This window comes from Portunus trituberculatus, chromosome 29, assembly GCF_017591435.1.
Source record: "Portunus trituberculatus isolate SZX2019 chromosome 29, ASM1759143v1, whole genome shotgun sequence".
Taxonomy (NCBI): Eukaryota; Metazoa; Arthropoda; class Malacostraca; order Decapoda; family Portunidae; genus Portunus; species Portunus trituberculatus.
Genome location: NC_059283.1, coordinates 1,377,685 through 1,399,035, shown reverse-complemented (window position 1 = coordinate 1,399,035; position 21,351 = coordinate 1,377,685). Strand labels below are relative to the sequence as shown.

At 42.8% G+C, this 21,351-nt stretch overlaps 1 protein-coding gene across 4 annotated transcripts in view; it reads left to right on the top strand.

The window, feature by feature from the left end:
* Window positions 1-2,424: 2,424 nt before the first annotated feature.
* Window positions 2,425-21,351, top strand: part of LOC123510534 — a 286,238-nt gene continuing 267,311 nt past the window's right edge. For 2 of the 4 annotated variants that reach the window (XM_045265786.1, XM_045265784.1), the window contains exon 1: window positions 2,425-2,598. The gene's annotated coding sequence lies outside the window, so the exon portion shown is untranslated. The remainder of the gene's footprint in view (window positions 2,599-21,351) is intronic. The other 2 variants (XM_045265787.1, XM_045265785.1) reach the window with 1 other exon arrangement.

Sequence of the window (21,351 nt, the reverse complement as noted above, 5' to 3'; positions counted from 1 at the left end):
ATACAATCTCCCTCTCCCTCTCTCTCTCTCTCTCTCTCTCTCTCTCTCTCTCTGATCATGCTCTCCTTTGCTTATCTCATATTCCTCCTTCATACACTCTTCGTTTCTTCATTTCTTCCTTTATCCCTCACAATATCCTCCATCCATTTATCACAGCTCCATCTTGTCCTCTCCCCTCTCTATTTTTTTTTCCTTCCACATCCCCAACGGTCAGAAACAGACACACACACACACACACACACACACACACACACACACACACACACACACACACACACACACACACACACACACACACACACACACACACGAGATTATGAGTGAAATACATAAAAATTGGAGAGAAGAGATAAAAACTAAAAATACTGTACTTTTTCTGCAGCGTGTTAATGATCGCCTATCTCTTTAAATTTTAACAGCAGACGACTAGAGGTAATGGAATTCACACTGTGCTGCACTAACTTCCTGCTTCTCCATATAGTGTGGTTGGGATTTCAGCGCGTAAGTTATGGTCTTATGTGCAGCAACTCTAATTAGTCTGCACATTTAAGTTCATTAGTTTCCAGGTATAAGTCAATATTTTAATGCCGCGAGTCGCCACAACCTCACCCTCTTGAGAATTGCAGTGTCATGGCTTTCCTTTGTTATTATTGTTTAAAAAATGCATAGATACGGAAGAAGAAGAGAGAGAGAGAGAGAGAGAGAGAGAGAGAGAGAGAGAGAGAGAGAGAGAGAGAGAGAGAGAGAGAGAGAGAGAGAGAGAGAGAGAGAGAGAGAGAGAGAGAGAGAGAGAGTTTTCTAGGATACATAACTATTCTAAGAAATGTAACGCATAGTAATTGTCCATAAAAATGTTCGTGATTATGGAAAAAAATGTACAATACTGCAAAAAAATGTATTCCAGGGAACTTCACTGACAATAACTAGCATATTTCAAAACATTAATTCCGGAGAACCACAAGCAACCCCAGGCAACACACTCCCAATACTTTAATTCCTGGGAACTCTGACTATTATTCCGGCGGGGTGCTTGAGATACGCCGCGCCTGAACAGAATGTTTTGAAAATACGAGCCAAATGTAGGAGGTTATCAGGGAGTTCTTATCAGTTCCCCTCTCCTCCCCTCACTCTTTCCTCTCCCGTCTCCCCCGCTCCCACCCTTCCTCTCTCTCTCTCTCTCTCTCTCTCTCATCCATAGCCCTGTCATTATTCTGGTTTGATTCAATGGTGATATTTTTACCCAGGTAAGGAAATAAGTTCACAGGCCAGCCAGCTACTCAGCGAGGGGATAAAAGGTGTACACTGCTGCTCACTCCCCTCTCCCCTCTCCCCTCGCTGTTCAGTTCACCTCCCCTCTATGCTCACCAAGCGATAAAAAAAATGTACATATGTGGAAAATTCCAATATATTTTTAGTTTTATTTCTTTATGTATTCAGATATCATTCCTATTCTCCTTTCACCTATCTCTCTCTCTCTCTCTCTCTCTCTCTCTCTCTCTCTCTCTCTCTCTCTCTCTCTCTCTCTCTCTCTCTCTCTCTCTCTCTCGCGAGCGAGCGCTGCGGAGAGTACTCAATTATCCTCCAGTCCGATATATAATCTCGAGCACATGTAAAGAGGAACCCAAACCTTCACTTCTTTTCCCTTCCCTTCCCCCACCGCCCACCACCCCAGCTCTCCAACCCCTCCCCCTCCCACACCCTCACACCCGCGCCCGAGTCCCTCCCAATCCCGCCGCGCCCAGAACCCCGCCCCGCCCCGCCCCCTCCGCGCCTCCATCACGGGGCGGACAAGGAGAGAGAGAAGACGGTGGTAAGTAAAGATCGACAAGGCGGCCAAGATTCCGTCGGGCCCAAATGTGGTAATACCATAAAGTCGGTGGAGGTTCAGCAGGAGGAGGCCACGGGTCAATACACGTATTTGTTGTCAGCTGGTGGAGGGCCTGCAGCTGGTGCACCACCGCGCGCAGGTGTTGACACCCACCTCCACACCACCTGCCGCCTCCATCCTGCCGGGGAACACCCCGTCCAGGCCACCACATAACAAGCAACGCCGCCTGCTGCTGGACACTGCTGCACCAGCCTAATAGTCCCTCCACTACTCTGTTCCCTCCCATCCAGCCTCCCTCCCTCTCCTTCCTTCCCTCCGGCCGCCGCCCCCTCTCTTTCCCCAGCAGCTCCTCAGTGTTGCCGCCCTCACGTGGCGTTTCGTCATCGCCGAGCCAACCACAAAATCGATAGTTTCATAACATTCGAAAAACTGGTGATTTCTCCACGATCTGTGAGCAACACTCGTCACTTTGCAGTAAAGGAGAGTCAACACTGCCTCAATCCTGAGCCGCTATTCACAACAAGCAAAGGAAGGAAATTATCAGATCTGGCAAATGTGCGCTGCTCTCTCCTGACTGGGAGTTGGACCCAGCGCTCTCGTCTTAGTTGTCGCTAGACTGTGGCCGCGTCAGGGCGTGCATCTCCCACCACACGGGGCATCAAGTTAGCGCTGTATTGAATCCATTCCTAGCTCAGGATATACTGTGGGCAGCCTGCCACCTGGTGCTGCTGAGGGCTGAGGCTGTGCTGCCAATACTATTCACGCCACAGGTACGTGTACAACTCGCCGTCTAACTTTGTTGGATGGTTTGTTTTGGCGCAGTGTCCGCGTGCTGCTGTGCTGCTGCCGTGCTGCTGCTGCTGAGCTGCTGCTGTGCTGCTCACCTCCCCTGTGTACTTATAATTAGGGACGCTCGGCTCTACACAGTGTTATGCACGAGGCGCCACGAGGGCTCCAGGAGAGGGGCGAGGTGTGAGGGGCGAGGGGACAACTCCCTGCCGGCACGTAACCACATGTTTTGACACGCCTTCAGGCAACACCTCGCGGCCACACCGCCACCACCACCACCACCACCTCCACCTCCACCTCCACCTCGGCACGCGCCTGCACACACACACATACACACTCAAGCAGGATTCTTCCATTATAACACACACACACACACACACACACACACACACACACACACACACACACACACACACACACACACACACACACACACACACACACACATACACATACACAGGCACACAGAGACACACACTCACCAGCAGGATTCTCCCATTACAGCACAAACAAACACACACACAAACAAACAAATACACACACACACACACACACACACACACACACACACACACACACACACATGCACCACACCCCGCTGGCCACGCCGTCAGCCTGGTGGCTTGGGGAAATGCGACGCTTCTGTTTCCCGACGCACTTGAATGCAAATCCCAAACCTTAACAGACCAGGTCGTGTAATTAAGCCTCCGCGCCGTAACCTGCACGATGCCTGGTGCTTACCTGTGCAGGGCGGGAGGGGCCACGAGGTAGTGATCACGAGGACGCCTGGCTTGGCTTCCCTCCCTCTCGACGCTCAGATCAAGGAGCATCTCGGAGGGAAACTCAGGGCGGTGCCTGGATGGTCCTTAATGGAGAAGCGCCCTTAGCTTGGTGACGCCCTAACCAAATTAAGGTGGGAGGAGCGGGAGTCCACACACGTTCACCGCCCATAAGGCAAGGCTCCGGCAGAGGCAGCAGGGAAACTCGACCTTGGCTCTGGGAAATCCTGCGGGGCAAATGTGCAGAAATTCGTGGGTCAGGCTTTTTGGATCCTTAGTCACATATCGAAACGCGTGTGTGTGTGTGTGTGTGTGTGTGTGTGAGAGAGAGAGAGAGAGAGAGAGAGAGAGAGAGAGAGAGAGAGAGAGAGAGAGAGAGAGAGAGAGAGAGAGATCGTCATTAAAGAAACTTCAGAGTCAGGCACACTAAAACGAAGGACAAGGAATTTCTGGGACATGCAAATCGAATGAAGGAAGGATTCGTTAGTGGAAAAATTAACAGCAATTCACATCCTGACGTAGGCGGTGAGGGAAGCGAGCCACGTGCCGGCCATCGCTGGGGACTTGTCAGGAATATCACGGACGGCAGGGGCGGGATGGGAGATGCTGACAGAGATATAAAAGGGAGAGACAGCACGCCCGCTAACTCGACATGACACCACAAGCTCTTTATCAAACAAAGAGCCCACGCACCTCCACGCCCCGTCTACCACAGCACCACTTACCCGCAGGAGTAACATATGTGTGTGTGTGTGTGTGTGTGTGTGTGTGTGTGTGTGTGTGTGTGTGTGTGTGTGTGTGTGTGTGTGTGTGTGTGTGTGTGTGTTTAGAGTCAAAGAGAACACAGCACCCACTAACACAGCATAATACAACACATCAGTATTCGTAATGAACAAAGGCTCCTCGCAACGCCATCTACACCATCCCAGCACAGCATTAGGCAACCACAGTAGCAAGCTAAAAACAAGGACACGAAACACCGTCTAACAATGCACCATTCTTAATTGACAAAGAATCCTTACATCTCTCCCAGCTTGAACTCTTGCAGCATCACGCAGCCGCAGGTGTGTGTGTGTGTGTGTGTGTGTGTGTGTGTGTGTGTGTGTGTGTGTGTGTGTGTGTGTGCGTGTGTTATAAAAGGTAAAACAACAAGACCACTAACATAGCTCAGTATAACACAGCGGCATCCTAACCAGACAAAGGACTTACCTAGCTTCTCTCCGTAACTACTCACAGCTTCCTACTGCCGCATTAACCCTTTTAGTACTGGGACACATTTTTACCTTGGGATTTGTGTACCATTAGACCATTTTATTGACATTAGGAAGTGTCTATGCAGGTCAGACCATTAATGGCCAGAGTCTTCACTATTTTAATCCCTACATGAGTTTCTGAAGCTGTATAAAATCACCAAATAGTAAGCACAATGAATATGGAAACGAGTCATGGTAGTGAAGGGGTTAAGAATAACTATATAATACGACTGCGTTACTCCATCACTGTTCAATACCTTTACCTCTCTCACTAAGGTTAAAGTTCACGGTTAAAGGGATAAAATGTAAAGCATAACTATTTTTCCAAAGCCACAGAAATTATAACTGAGAGAAAAGGAGAGAAGAGTACAAAAAGACGAAGTGATACAGTAAAATATGAAAGATGTAGCGGGAGATCCATAATTAATTTAGTTGTTTTTATGGGGGGAGGGTGAGTTGATATTTCTTCAGGTAATCTGTAAAGCCTGCTAAAGAGCGAAGACCAAAGGAAGGTTCATGTATTGCGTTATCGCGGCCACCAATACCACCTCGACGTGCAGCCTTCCTGTTACCGAGTACTAGTTTGATGACTCGCCTGAATTACTTGTATCAGGAGAGCCATGCAGTCACCAATACAAATGTGTCTAGCTTTAGTATGGCTTTATGGTGTTATTGTATACCTTATTGAATGTTTACTGTTTATTCTTACTGGTCACTGATTTCTGGACTTGCTATATCGGTGGCTCATTACTAGCTTGGTTTGCACGTTACTGCCCACTGGTTATATAGTGTTGCCTTCCTAATCACCAGCATTCTTATTCACTGGCCTGGTTATGAGTTAGTGGTGAGCGATTACTGGGCTGACTATTGGCTACTGACCTTTTCCCTACTGGTTCGCCACACGTGCAGTCTACAAAGTTTTAATGATTGACTGATTGACTTTTGACGCTGCAACACTGAGGTCAGGCGGCGCAAGTTTTCCTGATTACTGCAGAGGGCGATGACGTGATGCGTGCTGGATGATGAGTGATGAGCAATTCAGGAGATAAGGCGGAAAAGAGAGAGAGATTAAGTTTTTGTGTCAACAGTATGTTATGTTGACGTAATGTGGTATAAAGTAAAAGAGGGAGGGAACTTTAGGAATAAACAATGTGGTATATGTGTAAGGAGTGTTACTTTACATAAAATAAGAATTGTGTTCGAAATGGATTAGAAAATATGCATAGATTAAATTCATAAGCTTCAATATTAAAAAAAAAAAACACCAGAAAAACCAAGCATGACAAAAGAGAGAAAAAACATTAAATTTCCGATGTGAAAAACAAAAATTAGATTGAAAATTAAATACGGGAAACACTAAACCCACAAACACACAAACACAAGCAAAAAAGAATAAAACGATCTCTCAATGAAAGCAAGACTAAATTAGCTCAACAAGAATAAAAAGAACAAATAACACAACTCCATAAAAAAAAAAAAATCATGAAGTTAGAAAAGAGCAAAAAAAAGGGGAGGGGGGAAAGACCGCAGGAAACTTAGCCGACAGTAGTATTAGCCTTCGTGACGTGAGAAGGCCGAGGATCAAGTGAGAGGAAGCCAGACGGTATTAACCAGAAGCCACACTGCCTCCACACTCCCGGGCACCTGTTCCCTGTTCACCACCTAACAATACCTGCGCCGCGTTGCCTGATCCGTAACCTCCGCTAACTCGATAAGCCTCGCAAAATTACCGGTAAGTCAGGCCGTACACTTGACGCAAACTCCTGCTTATACTCAGTGTGCGTTTGTGTTTTGTTTCGGTATTTTGATGTGTGTGTGTGTGTGTGTGTGTGTGTGTGTGTGTGTGTGTGTGTGTGTGTGTGTGTGTGTGTGTGTGTGTGTGTGTGTGTGTGTGTGTGTGTGAGTGTGTCTGTGTGAAGAAATCCTCAAGATATTTGACTTATGTTGGAAATATGCAGTGCTCTCTCTCTCTCTCTCTCTCTCTCTCTCTCTCTCTCTCTCTCTCTCTAAACCCCTGTTCCATCCACCTCTGTCCCTTCCTCCTGTACCTGCCTCATTTGCACTCCACTCAAATATTTTCCACCTGTGTCCTCGCTCTCTTCCACTCCACGCTCACCAGAATTTCACACGTAGCAGCATCTCTCTCTCTCTCTCTCTCTCTCTCTCTCTCTCTCTCTCTCTCTCTCTCTCTCTCTCTCTCTCTCTCTCTCTCTCTCTCTCTCTCTCTCTCCTGAAAAAATAATATGGATACATTTATTCAGGATGTATTAATGAAATGTGTACAAGCAGGTACAGTGAAATATAAATCAACAAGTAAATATTTAATAGATATATGTATAAGTAGTTGCATTAAATGTTGCACAGGATTACTAATTTCAATAGTGCATATGATGAAGAGAGGATGCATTAATGAGAGAGAGAGAGAGAGAGAGAGAGAGAGAGAGAGAGAGAGAGAGAGAGAGAGAGAGAGAGAGAGAGAGAGAGAGAGAGAGAGAGAGAGAGAGAGAGAGAGAGAGAGAGAGAGAGAGAGAGAGAGAGAGAGAGAGAGAGAGAGAGAGAGAGAGAGAGAGAGAGAGAGAGAGACAGACAGAGAGACAGACAGACAGAGAGTTAACATTAAGGTGACAAACACACAGACAGAGAGACAATTAACATTAAGGTGACAGACACACAGACAGACAGAGAGTTAACATTAAGAAGACAGACAAAGAGAGAGAGAGTTAACATTAAGATGACAGACAGACAGACAAAGATTTAACATTAAGGTGACAAACACACAGACAGAGATTTAACATTAAGGTGACAGACAGACAGACAGACAGACAGAGAGAGACTTAACATTAAGATACTAACATTAAAACACTACCACTTTGAAATTAAGAGCAATAAAAACCAGCAAAACAACAGCTATAGCGATCAATAGACTCGCCACACTAGTTCTTTTACCAACAATCCTTCGTGCAGTCTTGATCAGGCGGCTAATAAATTTGCCTTTCCTGCGATGGAAAAAATAAGTCTTTCCACCAAAACAGAGAAAACGTTGGCATGAAAATAGAAAAATAACCTGTAATTACACTTTTCCTGCTGTTATTTACCTGTATTGATTTGGCAGGTGTGTGTGTGTGTGTGTGTGTGTGTGTGTGTGTGTGTGTGTGTGTGTGTGTGTGTGTGTGTGTGTGTGTGTGTGTGTGTGTGTGTGTGTGTGTGTGTGTGTGTGTGTGTGTGTGTGAGGGGGAGAGAGAGAATGTCTGAATGTCTTTTAACACCTACGCATGTTGTTCCTCTTACTTTTTCCACGTCCACAATTTCCTTGACACATTCTCACCTGTCCCACCACATACCAGAGTCTATTTTATTTCTTTCTATCTTTAGGTGTCGACAAATCCCTCTTGCCTCTGATCTTACGATGAAAATAAAAATAAAAAGGGAAAAAACTTGTAAGCCACATTCCCTTGCTTCCCACCCACCCATCCACCTATAACCACATACACAGGTAAGGAAACGTTGTCAGGAGGGCAGAATGAAGAGCGTGGCTGTCTGTCCCTCACTGAACCCCTCTCAGGAATACAGCTGATATCCCTAATTCAATTCTCTCTGAGCCTCTTTCTTGCCTGCTCCTCCTAGAAGCTTTACTCTTTACTCTTGCTCTCTGAAATGCCTTGCTTTCAGAACTTTTAACACCCAAATACCATGACGCACTTTCATATTCATTATGCTTACTATCTGGTGATTTTTTTACACATTCAGAAACTAATATAGGGGATTAGAGCAGTGAAGACTTTACGCATTAATCTTCTGTCCTCCATAGACCCTTCCTAATGTCAATAATATAGTCTAATGATACCCAGCACTCATGGTAAAAATGCGTCCTAGTACAGACGTGGTTAAGTATACCAAACATTATTACTTAGCATCGAAAAAAATTTAAGCATCAAAACACCAAAAATACCAAATCTCAAGCTCAATTTTGTATTCTTGAGCACTGAACACAATATAATTTTCCACTGCCTATTTTCGCATCCAACAAGATTATTCAAGTTAATCTATTATTTATTTTCATGGAGGTGCTGCATTTAGCCTTGTTTTTATTTCAGTTTTTTTTTGTCCACGGTATCTAAATGCTAATGTTAGCAATGTTACAACTGTGCGTCGCTCGGGCTCTATACAGCAAATAATGTGACCTTTTTGTTCCGCAGTTGTGAAGGATTGGTGTGTATCTCAGGTGGCAATATTACTTCACTACCACCGAAGATCTCATGGTTTACACTCTGCTGCACTTATTTCATTATACAAGATCAGATTTTCTATTAGTTTTCAGGGCCGCAGTGTTACAGTGGAACCATGCGCACTTTGGGGTCCGAGGTGTCTCCAAGCGCACGGGTTCAAATCCTGTCCATGGTCCGAGTGTAGGTTGGGTTTCCTCACTCGGGGCAACGGTTTCCTAGCGGGTGGGCTTTGAGATAGAAGGTACCCCAAAAAGTATTCCCTTTAGCCCAGAAATTCCCGTGAAAAAGCCTACATGGTATAAATAAAGAAAAAACTTACCTGCTCTCCTTAACATTGGCTTGGTACTCTATCGTGCAGGCATTTCACGTTGTTGTTTATCACTTTCATTTCGTCACTATTATTAGACAAGAATATTTTTACTTTTTTTTTCACTTCGGTTCGCTCTCCTTCACTAGACAATGTTCAAAGTTTTTTGTTATAATTTCCCCTACTTTATTACACAACATGATAATATTTCACACAAGATTAGCTTTACTTTATCGCGCAAGATTACTCTTTATTCGCTTAATTCATCACGCAAAGGAGCTTTATTTTTATAACATACGCGCCACGTCCAGCAAACCAAACACGCAGAACGCACTGGACAAATAAATAACACTGGATTCTCGCTATGAATATCAAAAAACAGGTGTTCTTCCATACACACACACACACACACACACACACACACACACACACACACACACACACACACACACACACACACACACACGAATATATCTATCAAATCAAAGCCACAGAGACACCAAAAGAGATAAACAGGCTGATATAAGAGTGTTCCTCATGACAAGACGCGACTCGGGGTATTTAGTAAAGACTCCAGGTTTTGAAGCACACGTGTCGCATAACTAGTCACTGGAATGCGTACCTTGGAAATCAGAGTAACGGAATGACAACTTTAGCATAGTTAAAGAAGACTGGATAAAGAAATACATGAAGAAATAGAAGACAAAACTAGACTAAGAGAAATTAACAAAGAATGAGAAACAGAGAACTAGAAGAAAATACAAAATAATAGAAAGAACTACATGAAAGACTAAACAGAAACAGAATTGGATAAAGAGAACTAAAAGAGATAAATCATGCTAGGATAACCTGGAACAGACGGGCAGAAGACAAAAAAAATGGATAAAATTGAGAGTTACCCTTCTTCTGCAGTGGAATTATAGAGACTCGTAATGGTGCTGATGATGAGAAGAATAATGACGGTGATGACACTGCGCATATGATGATTGTGATGACTGTGATGTAAAAGGAAGATATGAGCATGGCAGTAAAAACCTTCATAAACCAGCTGGGGTATTGGCTTAGATGACACACACCCACACACACACACACACACACGCCAGGACATAAAGTGAAGGATTGTCGTCGTTTCCTCCACTACTAGCGATATGAGACCACACGAGGACACTTCTAGGAAAATGCACACAAAATTACGTCTCTCCGCGTGTATATTTTCCTCGGTCACGTTAATCTTGCTGGTGTGTCTTTATCCCAGTGAGCTTTAGTTCGTTTCCTCATACCAGGTAAAATTTCAGCCTTGTCTTTACCCGCCAATGTAATATTTGTAAAGTGCCATTCTGTGTCTACTTTGCCCAAGATATTTTTCATAAGTTTTTTTATAAGTTCGAGTTATAAGAGCAGGAATTTTTTCATTATATTATACGAGATGCGTCTGTTGTAAAAAAAAAAATACCTTTCTGTGTCCCTATGTTTCTCCCTACCGCCTCTCTCCCTTCTCTACCCCCCTACTACCTCCATCTTCCCTCTTTCCACGTCTCCGTCCTTACTCTCTTCCTGGCTCCCGTTCCTTCCTCTCTCTACCCTCCTCTCCCTTATTCTCTCTCCCCCACACCTCCACCTTCCCTCCATGTTTCCTGTCTCTCTCTCTCTCTCTCTCTCTCTCTCTCTCTCTCTCTCTCTCTACGGCCTTACCTCTCTTCCTGACCCCCTTTCCCTCCATCTCTCTACCCACCTGCTCCTTTTATCTGAGTCCCTTCCTTCCTCCCTACCTGTCTCCCTCCCTTCCTGGCCACGCTCTCCTGCTTTCCCTCAAACGCTCGTCATTGGTAAAGAATTTATTCGCAGCACACAAAGTTGCAGGAATGTTACAACTTTACTAATCACACAAATACCAGTCTTCAGCCTCGGTGGACCAGGCCAACAATACAAAAGCTTACGTTGTTGCACTTCTTGTTTTGTTTACCCATTTCCCTAAAACAGTTTTCAATGCGTCGTTCTTTGTGGGAATGATAATAGGAAATAATTGAGAGCATTGAGGAAACAATTAAAAAACGTAATTCTTCCCTGGTGACTCAAAATATCCTTCGTAAAACCTGCACATATTTCTCTCTCTCTCTCTCTCTCTCTCTCTCTCTCTCTCTCTCTCTCTCTCTCTCTCTCTCTCTCTCATAAAACACCAAAACACAAAAACATCAGGAAATAAACAAACAATTATAACAAAATACAAATAAATAAATAAACAAAGACAAACAGTACAGACAATTATCGAAAAACAATAAAAAAAATCATAAAAAAAAAAAAGCAATTCCAAAAAAGCAATAAAAACTACCCAGGTAAAAAAAACAACAGGTATTTTTCCCGCCCATGGTCATAGTCCCCAGACACAGGACCCGCCCTAGCCACACCCAAGTTCCCCCTTACCCACTCCCCACTTTCCAAACACTCTAAAAATCTCTCTCTCTCTCTCTCTCTCTCAGCCTGGTAGAGAAAAAGAAGAAAATAAAGAAAAGCTGCGAGTAAAGTATTTGCAAAGATTTTCCTCTTCGTGCGGCGGCGGTTCTGGGCCGATTATTTGAGGCGAAATCCGTGTCAGGGTACCTTTAATGGGCCTCCTTCAGGAAATTACGTAGTTTCAGAAAGATAGGGAGGAGGAGGAGGAGGAGGAGGAGGAGGAGGAGGAGGAGGAGGAGGAGGAGGAGGAAGTAAAATCGTGCAGAAATGAAATGCCGAAGCGAAAGTGTTCTGCAATGTTCCTTCTTATTTATGTGACTCAAATGTTTTTTCAATTTTTTTTTCATATCACAATTATCCTTTTCTTTTAGCTTTGTTTTTCTCCTTTCCTTTCCCCGGTGACTCGCTTCTCTTCTTTTTTTTTTTTACTTCTTCTCTCGCTTCGATTTTTTTTCCTTATTACAATTATCTTTTTTTTGTAGCTCTATTTTTCTCCTTTCCTTTCCCCCGGTGACTCGTTTCTCTTCTTCTTTTTCTTTCTTCTTTTCTCGTTAGTAATTCTTGAACGTTAATAAAGCTTCATGAATCTGCATTAGCCACGCACTCACTCCATATTTCAAGCTACTGTTAAGTTTAATCCTTTGTAAATCTTAAGCAGTTCTTCTTTAACATTCATCAAGCCTCATAAACCTTGATTAAGATACATATTCACTTTACCTTCTACGTATTCACCGGTCCTTAGCCTTCATTAATCTGCATTACTACACATATCCTCATTAACCTACTCAGCACCATGACACATTTTCATATTCATTCCACTTACTATTAGATATTTTATAAAGGTTCAGAAACTTAGGTGGAGATTGAAATAGTGAAGACTCAGGCTATTAATCTTCTGACCAACATAGAGTCTTCCTAATGTCAATAAAATCATCTAATCTCGCTAAAATATCATGGTAAAAATGCGTCTAAGTACTGAAGGGGTTAAGACGCCTATATTTCCAATTTTCTAGTCTTCTGTCCCAGCAGGGAAATCAGCATTCAAGAGGTTGTACGTCACTCTGTGCAGTCATGGATGATACTCGAGTAATTGTGTAAGCTCACCTCAAAGGACTTTATCATTTAGTTCTCAGTGTAAAAGTTCCGTGATGGGCAGACAATCTTCTCAAAAACATGACACTGAGAGATCTTCATAACAAGAGAAGAAAACGCTAAAGAGAGTGTAAAAAGAACAGAAGGTTACTCTACGTGTGACAACGAGTGGGAAGAAACTGGTTTTCCAACAGAGTGGTTAATGAGTTGAACGGTCTCATTGGTCATGTAGTCAGGGCTGAGTCAATAGAGAGCTTTAAAAGAAGATTAGATAAGTTCATGGATGGGGATGATAGATGGAATTAGGTAGCTTTAATCACACAGGGACTGCCATTTGTAGGTCTGGCGGCCTCTTCAAGCTTCCTTCCTTTCTTATGTTCTTAAGATACTAGCATGATGCGAGGCTACGTGACTTTGTGATGGAATGCTTAGCTGGTGACGTGAAGGCTGCGTTTAGGACTTTAACCCCTTCAGTACCATAATGCTTTTCCATATTCATGCTGCTTACTATTTGGTGATTCTGTACAGCTTCAGAAACTTATGTGGGGATAAAAATAGTGTAGATTGTGGCCATTAACCTTCTGACCTCCGTAGACCCTTCATAATGTCAATAAAATGGTCTAATCGTACACAAATCTCAAGGTGAAAATGTGTCCCAATATTGAAGGCGTTAATCCAAAGTTGTTCATTATTTGTGGGAGATTACGCTTGTCATTGCCATATTGCCTTCTTATTTAGATACAATCCCTTCTTTTTCTTCCTACTTTTATGTCCTAGCAACACAACCCGCCTGTTTCTAGACACAACTGCCACACAAAAGTTGATGTCCTTGGCTGACCTTGATGTGGGAAAGGTCACACGTGTTAGTCAGTGAATCCACCTGTAGGTCACAGTTCAGGGTGGACCAGGTGAAGGTTATGAAGTATAGTGCCAGTCTGTCTCTTTCTCACCTAAAGTTAATGATTTACTACCACTCTGAGGCGTCAATATCTTGTCTTATATATGGAGAACAATTCATGAGTGTTCCGTGGAGCTATTTGTTCTGCTGGTAGGGGCGAGAGTGACGTGTGAAGCCTTTCTAGCTTGCTCCACCCTATCCCTGCATAAACCCAGCTCTTACTCGCCCCTTGCCCTTTTTTCAGTTCGTTCCACTTGCATGTCTTCTCTCCTCCCTCACTTCATGTACACACGCAGCCTCTCCATCGCGTCTTGTCATCCACCTCTTATCCACCCAATTCCATTTTTTCCCTGTTCATTCCACACACATTCTCTTTCACCCTATTCATTCCACATTCGAACATTCTCTTTCAGTCTATTAATTCTACACAGCTTCTCCATTCTCCTTCACCCTATTCATTCCACACCGCTTCTCCTTTCTCTTTCACCCTATACCCTATTCATTCTCATTCATCCTATCCATTCTCTTTCACCCTATTCATTCCACACAGCCTCTGCATCTCATCCTGTCATCCAGCTTTCATCCACCATATTCCCCTATTCATGCCATTCACATTTTTTTTCACCATCCGTCACTCCAACACCACGATTTCATTTCCAAAGTCCACCTGCGCCACACTCCGTAACAAGCCAGCTCTCACTCACCCACTCACTCCACCTCTACCTCACTCCACTACAGACTATCTACGCAAGCCACGAATCATCAATACCTAAAATCCACCTCACTTTGCCTTTACATTCCTCCCACTCACTCCACAGCCAAAGCCTCTCCGATCCACCACGCCCGCACGTCAGCTAGAGTCTCCCTCCCTCCTCCCTCCCTCCACTATCCCCACCCACCATCCAAGCGGCACACTTTCGCTTCGACGTGACGCAAAAACCCACACGAAGTTTCTGATTCTTTTTTTCCTCGATTACTGACACTTTTTTCCAACAATTGTCCGACCGATTATCGCCGCCGCCGCCGCTGTTCTTTTCCAGCCGAGGGTGAGAAGTGTGAGGAAAATAGGGAGTGAAAAGTTAGCTAGCAGGCAGGCGAATGATGGTGGTGGTGGTGGTGGTGGTGGTGGTGGTGGTGGTGGTGGTGGTGGTGGTGGTGGTGGTGGTGGTGGTAGTGGCGGCACGGAGCGTGTTAATGAAAGGAATGTTGTTTGAGAGAGAGAGAGAGAGAGAGAGAGAGAGAGAGAGAGAGAGAGAGAGAGAGAGAGAGAGAGAGAGAGAGAGAGAGAGAGAGAGAGAGATGACGACTGAAGATGAAAGAAAAGAAAAGAGAGCGGAAATGAGTGTAGAAAGTAAAAAGAATGAGAGAGAGAGAGAGAGAGAGAGAGAGAGAGAGAGAGAGAGAGAGAGAGAGAGAGAGAGAGAGAGAGAGAGAGAGAGAGAGAGAGAGACAGAGAGACAGAGAGACAGAGACAAAGAGACAGAGACAAAGAGACAGACGGACAGATACAGACAGAGACAGAGACAGAGACAGAAGTAATATTAAAAGCGTGAATATGGAAACATAAATTTTGGAAAGAGCAATTAGAAAGAAGCAGCACACAAACATGGCCTGGCAACGCAGCACGCCGGAGTTAAACAAAAGCTGCATCTCTAACCTTTCATGCCGCAAGTCCAGCCCTTACCAAATATCACATTTCTACGGACAAGCAACGTTTCACAAATAAATCAAACTGCAGAACAACATGGAATTCAACCTCCTCCCTTCACCTGTGCAAAGAATGTCCTTATTTTTCAACTATTTTACCATACGTAGGATAGATTCGCAGTTTGTAAAGGCGTCAGGTGATGTTGGATAGATGACAAATATAACTTTCAAAAATGGTACAGATATATAAATTGATTCATGAATTTTAATCGTCTTTCGTGGAAGTTAAATTTTTAATGCTAATTTATCAGTGGGAGTGGAAAGAGAGGAAACATGTTATTTATACACGCCCACGAATAGAAACTACATATCCTTAACTCCTTCAGTCTTCATATTTATTCACATTACTATTAAGCGATTTTACTCAGCTTCAGAATCGCCTGTCGGGATTAAAATAGTGAGGATTCTGGACCATCAACCTTCTGACCTCCATAGAATCTTGCTAGTGTACATGAAATCGTCTAGTCACACCAAAAACTCATGGTAAAAACGCGTCACAGTACCAGTTAAGTTTTCTTTCCATTTTATCAAGCCGTGTAGGATAAATTTAACTTCATTTTAAAATCAGAGCTAAAAGTAAGGTAAAAGTAAAAGCAGTTATCATTAAAAGGTGTAAGCGAAAGCAAAGACAAAGTAAGAAAAACATAAAAAAAAAACAATAAAGAGTAAAGAAAAAAGGTACAAACTCTAACAAAAGCAAGACAAAACCAGAACATGAAAAACACACACGGAACACGGGAGTCACACCGAAACACAAAATATCAAACAATCCGGTGCGTCATACATAAAGCAAAAACCTCCCCACCAAACACAGCAACACAGGCAACACAGCAGAGCACAACACGCCGAGGGAACATGAACGGGAAGTACCACTCTTGGAAAACGGGGAGAAAATTTAGGCACAGAACGTAACCTAACTTAAATTGGTTCCCTGGCGGCCTCCCTGTATAAGCCGATAAGTGAGTAAGTCAAGCTAATAACAACCTCCTGTCCCCTGCGGTCCTTTCAGCGCGGCGCCATCAACAACCCAAAGGACGCGTCGCTTAACAAACTCCCGGGCCACACTCCCCGCGGCGCAGGAGACTCACAAGCTAGTCCTCGTGATATGAACTTCTGCTTAACGAGGTTCCCCGAGCTACCGCGTCCACTTTGCTGGCTAAAATGCGCCTTTTCAGAGAGAGAGAGAGAGAGAGAGAGAGAGAGAGAGAGAGAGAGAGAGAGAATGGAGTGATGGCGCTGCGATTTTAACATTTACATTTATTTCACTTGGATCTTTTTTTACTTCAGAGCACCTTAGGAGTCATTTGGCAGAGAGAGAGAGAGAGAGAGAGAGAGAGAGAGAGAGAGAGAGAGCATTAAATCAAGTCCACACGAGCGACAACCTCCAGTGGAATGTGCTCTCTCTCTCTCTCTCTCTCTCTCTCTCTCTCTCTCTCTCTCTCTCTCTGAGCCCCGGTTTATCTTTGCCCTCAGTGAGCGCAGTGATGTGTGAACGAAGCAAAAAGATAAACGTTGTGTTGTCGGTATTTCTCCATTTTGTTGCCAGCGAGCCAGCGGATCACGGACCCCCCTCTGGCACTGACAACAATGAAAACAGTGGTTATCTTGTAGGGGATGGATGCCTCTCTCTCTCTCTCTCTCTCTCTCTCTCTCTCTCTCTCTCTCTGAACAGTAATATATATGGATGTCAAAAATATACCATCACTCAGTCCAGTTGCAATTTTTTGTATTCCATTTTCTTTTTTGGAAGTCACACAGTTGTTGTAGAATATTAATTGAAATCTATGCATGACGGATATCCGATTTTTATTGCTCCTTTCACGTTACCTGGAAGTCTGGAATATTTTATTGTTAATGACTGCGCATGCTTGACTGTATAGCTGTGTGTGTGTGTGTGTGTGTGTGTGTGTGTGTGTGTGTGTGTGTGTGTGTGTGTGTGTGTGTGTGTGTGTGTGTGTGTGTGTGTGTGTGTGTGTGTATGCAGGTATGTATCTATAGAGTGAAGTATGCCTAGGTTTATTTTTTATATCATTCGATATGTATCTTAATCATGTATGTAGTATGTCTGTCCGTCTGTCTGTCTATGTGTCTGTCTGTCTGTCTGTCTTTATGCCTCTATGTATGTACAAGTATGTATGAAATGTGTGTGTGTGTGTGTGTGTGTGTGTGTGTGTGTGTGTGTGTGTGTGTATGTGTGTGTGCGTGTGCGTGTGTGCGTGTGTGTGTGTGTGTGTGTGTGTGTGTGTGTGTGTGTCTATCCTATAACAAAAACAACATCGCAGCTGGAGAGGTGACCAACACAGATGAGCGGCGTTAATTAATTGGTGCACAAAAATCAAACGTATAAACAAATAAAAAAAAAAAAACATTAAGCGCAATGCTGACACGGCTGGCGTCAAAAAATACACGTGAAAAGGTAGAGTGTATGGCAATTGCAAAATACACACACAATACATATAAAACTCATCGACACATAAGCTGAATATTGACCTTTAAAATATTCAGCAGGAAAAAAAGACGAAATACGATAGAAAAAAAAAAGGGGAAGCATAAATAACACACCAAACAATTTAGAATAATATATAGCATGAATTTAACCCTTTCAGTACTGGAACGCATTTCTACCTTGAATTTTGGGTGTGATTAGACGATTTTATTGACATTAACAAGGGTCTATGGAGGTCAGAAGATTAATGGCTAAAGTCTTCACTATTTTAATCCCTACACAGTTTCTAAAGCTGTATAAAATCACCAAATAGTAACTAGAATCAATATGAAAACGCGTCATGGTACTTAAGGAATTGATAAGAGAGTATATTAGTAGCTGTGGTGATTATAGAAGCTACCGTGTTAATAATTGCAAAGAGTTGTAAGTTGAGGAATGTCAGTGGAAGTAATGGTGTAGATTAATTACAGTTTGATTTGAGTATCGAGAAGCGCAGTGGTCAGGTGAGGGCGACATGACACCTGCCACAGTACCTTAATTACTGCGAACGAAGCGGGAGGCAATGCAGCACACCTGTCTGTTAATGTAATTATGATGGACAGTATTATTATTATTATTATTATTATTATTATTATTATTATTATTATTATTATTATTATTATTATTATTATCACTATCATCATCATCATTAGTACTTTTACCTTTACTATCATCGTTACTACTACTACTGTATATTGACAATAACACCAATAACTACTTCTACTAATAATACTAATACTACTATTACTGCTGCTGCTCCTGCTGCTGCTTCTGCTGCTGCAACTGCTACTACTACTACTACTACTACTACTACTACTACTACTACTAATAATAATAATAATAATAATAATAATAATAATAATAATAATAATAATAATAATAATACGAATATTACAATAATAACAACAACAACAACAACAACAACAACTACAATAATTACTACAAATCTGCTAATATCACTACTACTACTACGAATACGAATACGAATACAACTACTATTACTACTACTACTACTACTACTACTACTACTACTACTACTACTACTACTACTACCACCACCACTACTGTTACTACGACTACTTGAATGGTGGTCGTCGTTATGCCAATACCAGCAAGAGCGGCAACAACAACAGTGACAACAACAGCACCAGCAGCAGTAGTAATAGTAGTAATAAATTTCTCCCCCACAACTGACAAAAAGGGCTTTCATGTACTATGTAGTTCGCCAGGCGTGGATGGACACGAGGCACTGAGTGGACGACCCTGGAGTGTCTAATATTCCTGATGTACGGTACTGCGAGGCCCCGAATGCCGCTGCTGCTGCCAGGACTGTGCGACGGATGAAATGCCTCACTAAAGGACAAATTTTATGCATGTTTTACTTCGCCAAATGCTCTCTCTCTCTCTCTCTCTCTCTCTCTCTCTCTCTCTCTCTCTCTCTCTCTCTCTCTCTCTCTCTCTCTCTCTCCCGTCTCCTTTACTCTCTTCTTCCTTTTTTTTCTCCTTCGCTCTTTTTTCTTTCTTCTCTCTCTTTCCCCTCTCTCTCTCTCTCTCTCTCTCTCTCTCTCTCTCTCTCTCTCTCTCTCTCTCTCTCTCTCTCTCTCTGCGGGTTCAGATGATAAAGAAAAGCCCTGTGAGAATATTTTTTTTGTTCACCTCTTCACCGCATCAGCTTACGAGGACGTGACCATGTAGCGATCCGAAGCTTAAAGGCTTTCAAGCGTTAAAATTTGAAGCTCTTACCTGAATGTTGTTCCCGAGGCGAAGTAATTAAGCGTATACATCCAGGTGTGTAACTGGAATGCGGAGGAAAAAGTGTGTGTGTGTGTGTGTGTGTGTGTGTGTGTGTGTGTGTGTGTGTGTGTGTGTGTGTGTGTGTGTGTGTGTGTGTGTGTGTGTGTGTGTGTGTGTGTGTGTGTGTGTGTGACTTTATACTACTAGTTGTCTTTTATATTTGATGATATGATAGAAGTGAAAGTAGTAGTAGTAGTAGTAGTAGTAGTAGTAGTAGTAGTAGTAGTAGTAGTAGTAGTAGTAGTAAAAGTAGTAGTAGTAGTAGTAGTGACAGAAGAATATTATTTCCATTGTTCCCCACCTTTGTCACAGCTCCTCCTCCTCCTCCTCCTCCTCCTCCTCCTCCTCCTCCTCCTCCTCCTCCTCCTCTTTCTCTTCGTAACGTTCAAGGCCACAAGTTGAGGTCCTGACATGTACTTCATTGCCGTAACTAAACAGAGAAAAGGTTCATCTAATTGTCTAAGGAGTAAGTTAAATGTGACAATATCGATCCGTAGACTTTTGAAGCAACACAGACAGACATAGATAGATACACACACACACACACACACACACACACACACACACACACACACACACACACACACACACACACACACACACACACACACACACACACTCTCTCTCTCTCTCTCTCTCTCTCTCTCTCTCTCTCTCTCATATAACCCAATATATCACGTGCTATTGTTAACGGCGACAATGACAATGTAATTCACTATACAATATCACATTCCCGTCCTCCAATACCGCGGCTCACTAATAACAACGACCGCCACACATGTTCCTCATCAACCAAACCCAGAAATAAATACACAGCTAAATAGAAATTGGAAATATTCTCTCGCTATGTAGAAAGTGAGAGTATGCCATAATGCTTTTCTGGTTTTCGTTTTTGTCTCGATATTTTTTTTCCTTCCTGACACATTTCTACATGTCTATCATCAACCAAAGGCAGAAATAAATACACAGCTACATAGGAAATGGATATATTCTCTCGCTATGTAGAAAATGAAAGCCTGCCATGATGCTTTCCTGTTTTTGTTTTGTTTTTTGTCTCGCTATTTTTATTCCTTCCTGACAATTTTTCACATGTCTATCATCAACCAAAGCTAGAAATAAATACACATCTACAAAAAAAAAAAATAGAAATATTCTCTAGCTATGTAGAAAGTGAGAGTATGCCATGATGCTTTCCAATTTTTTTTTTTTTTATCTGTCTATTTTTTCTTTTTCTGACACTAATTAACCAAAGGCAGAAATAGACACACAGCTGCATAGAAAATAAAAATATTCTCTCGCTATGTAGAAAGTGAGAGTCTGTCATGTAGCTTTCTTTTTTATTGTCTCGCTATTATTTTCTTCTTCCTGACACCCTTCCGGTAATTACAGGAAGTTTTATCTCTCGCCTTTGGACGACTTCTGAGCGACGATGAAAGAATTACTAAACTTCCAGCCATTATGAGAAAACATTTCCCACTTTTCTGACTTGATAAAATTGCCATCAGCTGGTTAATAATTGCTAGCGTTTTTGTTACTTTTACTGCTATTATGATCTTTATGGCTACTGTATACCACTATTATTGCTCTTGTCCCTATTTTACTCTTTTATGAGGCGCAATAGAAGGAGAAAAGGATGAGAACGATGTAGAAAAAAATAGACATTGTAGTAGTAGTATTATAGTGGTAGTGAAAGAGCTGGAGGTAATAACAAGTGTAGTAGTAATAGTAGTGGTGATAGCGCG